The sequence below is a fragment of the Mus caroli genome, chromosome 7 (assembly GCF_900094665.2).
Source record: "Mus caroli chromosome 7, CAROLI_EIJ_v1.1, whole genome shotgun sequence".
Classification (NCBI taxonomy): domain Eukaryota; kingdom Metazoa; phylum Chordata; class Mammalia; order Rodentia; family Muridae; genus Mus; species Mus caroli.
Window position 1 is genome coordinate 41,265,536 of NC_034576.1, and position 6,670 is coordinate 41,272,205.

Below are 6,670 nucleotides of genomic sequence, written 5' to 3' on the forward strand. Positions count from 1 at the left end.
TGGAACTCACTTTGTAGACCAGGCTGGTCTCGAACTCAGAAATCCGCCTGCCTCTGCCTCCCAAGTGCTGGGACTAAAGGTGTGCGCCACCACCGCCCAGCGTTGAACATTTCCTTAAGTGTTTCTCAGTCGTGTGAGAGTCGTCAGTTGAGAATTCTCTGTTTAGCTATGTATCTCATTTTTAATAGGGTTGTTTGGTTCTCTGGAGTCTAGTTCCTTGAATTCTTTGTATATTTTGGATACTAGCCCTCTATTAAATGTAGGGTGTGTAAAGATTTTTTTTTTCTGAATCTGTGGGTTGCTGTTTTGTCTTATTGACAGTGTCCTTGGCCTTATAGAAGCTTTGCAATTTGTTGATTCTTGATCTTACAGCACAAGCCATTGCTGTTCTGTTCAGGAATTTTTCCCCTGTGCCCATATGTTTGAGGTTCTTCCCCACTGCCTCCTCTACAAGTTTCAGTGTCTCTGGTTTTATGTGGAGTTCATTGATCGACTTAGACTTGAGCTTTGTATGAGGAGATAAGAATGGATCAATTTGCATTCTTCTACATGCAGCCTGGCAGTTGAACCAGCACCATTTATTGAAAATGCTGTCTTTTTTTCCAGTTGATGGTTGTAACTCCTCTGTCAAAGATCAAATGACCATAGATGTATTGGTTCATTTCTGGGTCTTCAATGATCTTCCATTGATCTTCTTGCCTGTCTTTATACTAATACAGTTTTTAATCACTATTGCTCAATAGTATAGCTTGAGGTCAGGGATGGTGATTCCCTCAGAATTTCTTTTATTGTTGAGAATAGTTTTCCATCTCCTGGATTTATTGTTATTCAAAATGAATATGAGAATTGCTCTTTCTAACACTATAAAGAACTGAGTTGGTATTTTGATGGGCATTGCACTGAATATGTAGATTGCTTTTGGAAAGATGGCCATTTTTTACTATATTAATCTTGCCAATCATGAGCCTGGGAGATCTGTCCATATTTAGAGGTCTTCTTTGATTTTTTTTTCTTCAGGGATTTAAAGTTCTTGTTATACTGATCTTTTACTTGCTTGGTTAGAGTCATATTGCAAAGGGTGACATTTCCCTAATTTCCTTCTCAGCCCTTTTATTTTTTGCATAGAGGAAGACTAATGGTTTGTTAGAGTTAATTTTATATCCTGCCACTTAGCTGAAGTTGTTTATCAGCTGTAGGAGCTCTCTCATAGAATTTTTGTTGTTACTTATGTGTACTATCATATGCAAATAGTGATATCTTGACTACCTTGCTCCCAATTTGTATCTCTTTGATCTCCATTGACTGTCTTATTGCTCTGGCTAGAACATTGAGGATGATATTTTATAGGTAGGAAGAGAGTGGGCAGACTTGTCCCTGATTTTAATGGGATTTCTTTGAGTTTCTCTACATTTAGTTTGTTGTTGACTATTAGTTTGCTGTATATTGCTTTTATTATATTTATGTAGGAACCTTGGTTTCCTGATGTTTCCAATATGCTTAGCATGAATGGATGTTGGATTATTTTTCAAAGGCTTTTTCAGAATCTAGTGAGATGATCATATTTTTTCTCTTTGAGTTCTTTATATTGTGGATCACATTGATGGATTTCTATTCATTGAAACAGCTCTGCATTTCTGGGATGAAGGCTACTTGATCATGGTGGATGATCCTTTTAATGTGTTCTTGAATTCAGTTTGTGAGAATTCTATTTATAATTTTGCATTGATATTCATCAGGGAAATTAGTCTGTAACAACAGAAACTGAGGAAATTAAAAAAATAATCAAATCCTACTACAAAAGTCTATACTCAACAAACCTGGAAAACCTTGATGAACTAGATGATTTTCTAGACAGATACCAGGTACCAAAGTTAAATCAGGATCAAATAAACCATCTAAACAGCCCCATAATGCCCAAGAATATAGAAGCAAACATTAGAAGTTTCCCAAACCAAGTTAAATCAGGATCAGATATACCATCTAAACAATTCTGTAACCCCTAAAGAAATAGAAACCGTCATGAAAAGTCTCCCAACCAAAAAAGCCCAGGACCAGATGGTTTTAGTTCAGAATTCTATCAGATCTTCAAAGAAGATCTAATACCAATATTCTTTAAACTATTCTACAAAATAGAAACAGAACAAACTACCTAATTTGTTCTTTGAAGAAATTACACTGAGAACTTCAGATCAATTTCCCTTATGAATATTGATGCAAAAATACTCAATAAAATTCTTGCCAACCAAACCCAAGAACACATCAAAATGATCATTCACAACAGTCAAGGAGGCTTCATCCCAGGGATGCAGGGATGGTTCAATATATGGAAATCTATCAAAGTAATCCACTACATAAACAAACAAACAAACAAATAAACAAACAAACCCCTCATGATCATTTCATTAGATGCTGAAAAAACATTTGACAAAATTCAACATCCCTTTATGTTAAAAGTCTTGGAAAGATATACAGCAAACCAGTAGCCAATATTAAACTAAATGGAGAGAAACTTGAAGCGATCCCACTAAAATCAGGGACTAGACAAGACTGTGCTCTCTCTCCCTATCTATTCAATATAGTACTTGAAGTTCTAGCTAGAGCAATTAGTTAACAAAAGGTGGTCAAAGAATACAGATTGGAAAGGAAGAAGTCAAAGTATTGCTATTTGAAGGTGATATGATAGTATATTTAAGTGACCCCCAAAACTCCACCAGAGAACTCCACAGCTAATAAACAACTTCCGAAAAATGGAAAGATATAAAATTAACTCAAACAAATCAGTAGCTTTCCTATACTCAAAGGATAAACAGACTGAGAAAGAAATTAGGGAAACAACACCCTTCACATTAGTCACAAACAGTATAAAGTATCTTGGTGTGACTCTAACTAAACAAGTGAAAGATCTGTGTGACAAGCACTTCAAGTGTCTGAAGAAAGAAATCAATGAAGACCTCAGAAGATGGAGAGTTCTCCCTTACTTATGGGTTGGCAGCATTAATATAGGAAAAATGGCCATCTTGCTAAAAGCAATCTACAGATTCAATGCAGTCCGCATCAAAATTCCAAATCAATTTTTCCTAGACTTAGAAGGAGCATTTCTCAAATTCATCTGGAATAACAAAAAACCAAGGATGGCAAAAACTATTCTCAACAATAAAAGAACTTCTGGTGGAATCACCATCTCTGACCTCAAGGTACACTACAGAGCCATAGTGATTAAAACTGCATAGTATTGGTATAGTGACAGGCAGGTAGAACAATGGAATAGAAGTGAAGACCTATAAATGTACCCACACACCTACGGTCACTTAATCTTTGACAAAGGAGCTAAAACCATTCAGTGGAAAAAAGACAGAATTTTCAACAAATGGTGCTGGCCCAAGTGGTGGTCAACATGTAGAAGAGTGCAACTTGATCCATTCTTATCTTCTTGTACAAAGCTCAAGTCTGCTATGCACACTCCACTGGAGTCTGCTTGGCAGGCCAAGAGGCCTGGGGGCACTCACGAGGCAGGGAGTTTCAAGGAAACTCAACCTCCTGGAACCAAGCATTCTTATAACCCATATACTCATACCTTATCCCCATGTTAGTCTGGTGTATGGATCCACATGCTCTCTTTTTGTATTATTTATTATAAGTGCCTTTAAGGATTGAATTCTGACATAAGTAAGCCTCCACCAGTGTTCCAACATCCTAAAAAATCCTTGAAGCTGACAAACTTGGAATTCAGTAGGAATTCAGTGAGAAGGTTACCTATTCAGTAACATTCAAATTTACTTCTAGTAGGGACAGTGAAACTAATTAGGCATTAAAAAGAATGGAGCTGGAATAGCTCAGGGCTGATCTGCAGAGTGTTAACTTGGGACAATAGCCAGTCTTACCCAGAAAAGGGAATTCACAATGGCATAGCAAATAGGTGGGTTTACCATGAAAGAATTAGGGTATCCCCCTGAGACAGGTTTCTTCACTAGGCCCAAAGAAACAGCATAATCAGGCATTTACTAAGAACCTCTGGTGGTGGGCTTAACAATAGACTAACATTACACCTGGTTCCCTTCTTAGTGGCAGTGGCCTGGTCGCCACCTTCTTTTGATGTATACATTCCTTTTGTGTTGTGTCACTGTAACTAGGTGGATGTATCTCGCCTGGTTTCTTGTCACTTTTCTGTATAAAAAGTATGATGCTCGACTTGAAAAATTAAATTCAGATTCTACACAATCTTTTGTGTTGCTTCTGTCTGTCATTCATTCACCAACTCCTTGTCCACCTGCTACCAGAGACCCGTTCTACGAAGACAGGGACTAAAAAGGGTCTGTGGCACAAGTCCAAGTTGTTCAAGGACCTCCACAAAAAAGCAGAAACACTAAAACTATCAGAAAAGAAAATGAGGAAGAGCCTCAAGCATATGGGCACAGGGGGAAATTTCCTGAACAGAACACCAATAGTTTATGCTCTAAGATTAAGAATTGACAAATGGGACCTCATAAAATTACAAGCTTCTGTAAGGCAAAGGACACTGTCAATAGGAATAAATGGCAACCAACAGATTGGGAAAAGATCTCTATCAACCCTACATCTGATAGTGGGCTAATATACAGTGTAAACAATGAACTCAAGGAGTCAGACTCCAGAGAACAAAATAACCCTATTAAGAATGAGGTACAGAGCTAAAGAAAGAATTCTCTACCAAGGGATATTGAATGGCTGAGAAACACCTAAAGAAATGTTCACCATCCCCAGTTATCAGGGAAATGCAAATCAAGACAACCCTGAGATTCCACCTCACATCAGTAGTTAGAATGGGTAAGATCAAAAACTCAGGTGACAGCAGATGCTTGGAAGGATTTGTAGAAAGATGAACACTCCTCCACTACTGATGGGATTGCAAACTGGTACAACCACTCTAGAAATCAGTTTGGCAGTTACTCAGAAAGTAGGACATAGTACTACTGGGGGACTCAGCTCTATCACTCCTGGGCATTTACCCAGAAGATGTTCCAACATGTAATAAGGTCACATGCTCCACTATGTTCATAGCAGCCTTATTTATAATAGCTAGAAGCTGGAAAGAATACAGATGTCCCTCAACAAGGGAATGGATACAGAAAATGTGGTACCTTTACACAATGGAATACTACTCAGCTACTAAAACCAATGAATTCATGAAATTTTTTTGCCAAATGGATGGAACTAGAAAATATCATCCTGAGTTAGGTAACCCAATCACATAAGAACACACATGGTATACACTCACTGATAAATGGATATTAGCCCAGAAGCTTGGAATATTCAAGATACAATTCTCAGACCAAATGATGCTGAAGAAGAAAGAAGACCACAGTATGGATTCTCCAGTCCTTCTTAGAATGAGGAACAAATTCTCATGTGAAGAGATAAAGAGACCAAACGTGGAGCAGAGACTGAAGGAAAGACCATCCAGAGACTGCCTCACCTGGGGATCCATCCCTCATACGCACACCAAACAAAGACTCTATTGTTGATACCAACACATGCTTGCTGACAGGAGCCTGACATAGCTGTCTCCTGAGAGTCTCTGACAGTGCCTGACAAATACAGAGGTGAATGCTCTCAGCCAACCATTGGACTGGGCACATGGTCCCCAGTGGAGGAGCTAGAGAAAGGATCCGAGGAGATAAAGGAGCTTGCAGCTCCATAGGAGGAACAACAATATGAACCAACCAGTACCCCAGAGCTCCCAGGGACTAAACCACCAACAAAAGAGTACATATGGAGGCACCTATGGATCCAGTTACATATGTAGCAGAGTATGTTCTTTTTGGCCACCAATGGGAGGAGAGGCCCTTGGTCCTGGGAATGTTTAATGCCCTAGTTTAGGGGAATGCTAGGACAGGGAAGCAGAAGTGGGAGAGTTGTTTAGCATGGAGAGGGGAGATTCAGAGGGGGGAAACCTGGAAAAGGGATATCATTTGAAATGTAAATAAAAATATCTAATAAAAAAAAAGATTCATTTCTTGCTTTTTCTTGGATGCTTTCCATCTTGCATTGGACTTTTCCTTATCGTCTGTAGGGCTGGATTAGTGGGAAGATATTGTTTAAATTTTGTTTTGTTTTGGAATACCTTGTTTTATTTTTTCCATCTAAGGTAATTGCAATTTTACTAGGCATAGTAGCCTGGGCTGGCATTTTTGATCTCTTAGGATCTGTATGACATCTGCTGAGGATCTTCAGGTTTTTATAGTTCCTAGTGAGAAGTCTGATGTAATTCTGTTAGGTCTACCTTTTTATGTTACTTGACCCCTTTCCCTTACTGCTTTCAATATTCTTTCTTTGTTCTGTGCATTTGTTGTTTTGGTTATTATGTGATGATAGGAATTTCTTCTCTGGTCATCTCTGGTATTCTGTAAGCTTGTATGTGTATGGGCATTTCTTTTTTAAGGTTAGGTAGTTTTCTTCTATAATTTTGTTAAGATGTTTGCTGGTCCTTTGAGTTAGGAATCTTCACTCTCTTCTATACCTATTATTCTCAGGCTCAGGCTTTTTATTGTGTCCTGAATTTCTTGAAAGTTTTGAGATTATGGGCTTTTTGGTTTTGTATTTTCCTTGACTGTTGTGTTGATGTCTTCTTTTTTTTTTATTGGGTATTTATTTCAATTACATTTCCAATGCTATCCCAAAAGTCCCCCACACA